Raw genomic sequence first — 2,303 nt, forward strand, 5'->3', positions numbered from 1 at the left:
CCAACAGAAGCTACCCAAATGCAGCATATTTCCAGCACTTGTGGTTTTCTGATTTTCAGCATCTGTAGCATTTCACTTTTGTATCACTGTTAATCTTGTCATAATTGTTTATAATCTTACGAGATTTATACATGTAGGTTATTCTAACTTTTTTTTATTACAAATACTGAAGTTTAAAATGGGACTGTCTCAAGTTTTCAGATATTATGAATAAAGGGAGGTCACAAGGTAAAGTAACCATCATCCCAGATGACCATAGCCTGCTCTCCCTTTAAGGCAGAGCTGATAGTTAGTTTGGGGGGGGGGGGGGGCGGGGCGGGGGGGGCGGGGGGCGGGGAGAGATGGTGGCACAAGACTGAGAAAGTGGATCTTCTCAACAGGTACGGGAATTGATCCCATGCTATTGGCATCACTCCATATCACTAAGCAGCTGTCCAGCCATCTAAAGAGCAGACAGCAGGAAATGGAGGCAGCTAGTCCTGCACCTGTAACAGAGAAAATACAAACACTCATTCACAATTCACAAGGTGGAAGATGATACTTGCCTAATGAGGATTTAAAGCAGAAGATTCCCCTAATGCTTCCAATATGCAAGTACAAGAATAAAAGAGCACAGAATCATTTTATTAAAAGCTTTTATTGAAATCAGAAACATTTATGTATCAACTTTATTTAGATTAAGGCATAAAGATAATCTATGGCACAACAGTATAGCCATAATACATGAATTTGTCCCCCAGAGAAAGGCCTGCTTTAACTTGCAGGTAAATGCCATGCATTGAGATGTACATTTTTAAAAATACTGCAAGGCTAAATTTTAGTAGCAGTCCTTGAATTCTTATTCCCTTGAATTGATTGCCCTGTAGAGAAGAACATTTTGGCATTCTGGATGAAGAGGAACACAGTTATATTGTTAAAATCGAAGCGTAACTGATGGCTAGATCTATAAGAACATGATGAAGCCTTTAGTGTGGCAAGTACTTCATAACATTGGATTATATAGGCACCATTAGGAAATCAAAGAGTCATCAGTTTCTATGATTAAATGTGAAAGATTCCAAATTGGAATTTCTGAAATAATCCAACTGAAATGTAAATGAAATGCTTCCACAATACATTAAAAAGTCTCACGTTATTTGCATGTCTAAAGCCATTTAATTACTAAAGCATAAATAGCTTTTCTAAATTATGTTTCCAATTTAATAACTAACACTGTTGTAATTAATAACGATGATTAAAATAACCAAGGTTCACATGAACTGTGCCCTAATAAGACAATGTACATAGGGAATCAAAGAAGCAATTATTGCCATATAGGGAAAGAACAATTGGAGTGTTTAATAAAGCAATTGTTTGGAATGTGACAGGAAATCTATACTGCATATGGAAAAGTTTAACAGCTTAAGTAGTGTGGCATCAACTTACAAAATATTCACGTTACATTTTGCAAAACATTTAAGGTTTATAATGACATTTTGACATTGATTTTAGCAATGATAAAAAAACCTGTGAAAACAATTGTCATTTTAATAGGTGACAGAGGCTTGAATATTCAATTAGCTTTTATCCTGTAGTTACCGTATTACAATGAAAAATATTGATTTTTATAATTTTTTCATTTCATCAACACAGGATGAAGATACTTAAACCATTCAGTGGAACAGTTCCACATGTGCTCAGGAAGCTTAGAATACTGGAAATGTTTAGAACATATCTCATGTAGGTCGGTCTTTTCCAAGATAGCGCCAGTGTGAGGCGACTTCTTGCGAGCTGTGCCTAGCATACCTTCTAATTCTATCTTTTACTCTCAGTCTATGCTTCTAAAACTTCATTCTAACTCTTCTACACCCTAGTATGACTGTAACACTACATTCTGCACTCTCTCCTTTCATTCTGTATGAACAGTATGCTTTGTACAGCACGCAAGAAGCAATACTTTTCACTGTATACCAATATATGACTATAATAAACCAAATTAAAAATCTAGTTTGCAAACTTTAATTCCTAATAAAGAGGAACAAGGCTTTGAAGCAAGCTTCACATTTTGGAATGTTTGGTGCAGTACGCTGTAAACAAAGGAATTATCATTTGCATACGATATTGGGTTATTCTGTTACATTATTTAACTTTTTCTTACATCCATGATTTGCAAGGTTTCACTGCTATGGACACTTAGACAGCCATGATCCAGTGTCTTCAATAAAATTACTGAGCAAAGGAAGAGAAACTTGGGACATCAGGAGATTTTTTAAAAAAAAATCATACTACCTTCCACAAAAATCAATAAATTGCTTAATTTGCAG

The sequence above is a fragment of the Carcharhinus amblyrhynchos genome, chromosome 1, assembly GCF_965287045.1.
Source record: "Carcharhinus amblyrhynchos chromosome 1, sCarAmb.v2.hapA, whole genome shotgun sequence".
NCBI classification, from domain to species: Eukaryota; Metazoa; Chordata; class Chondrichthyes; order Carcharhiniformes; family Carcharhinidae; genus Carcharhinus; species Carcharhinus amblyrhynchos.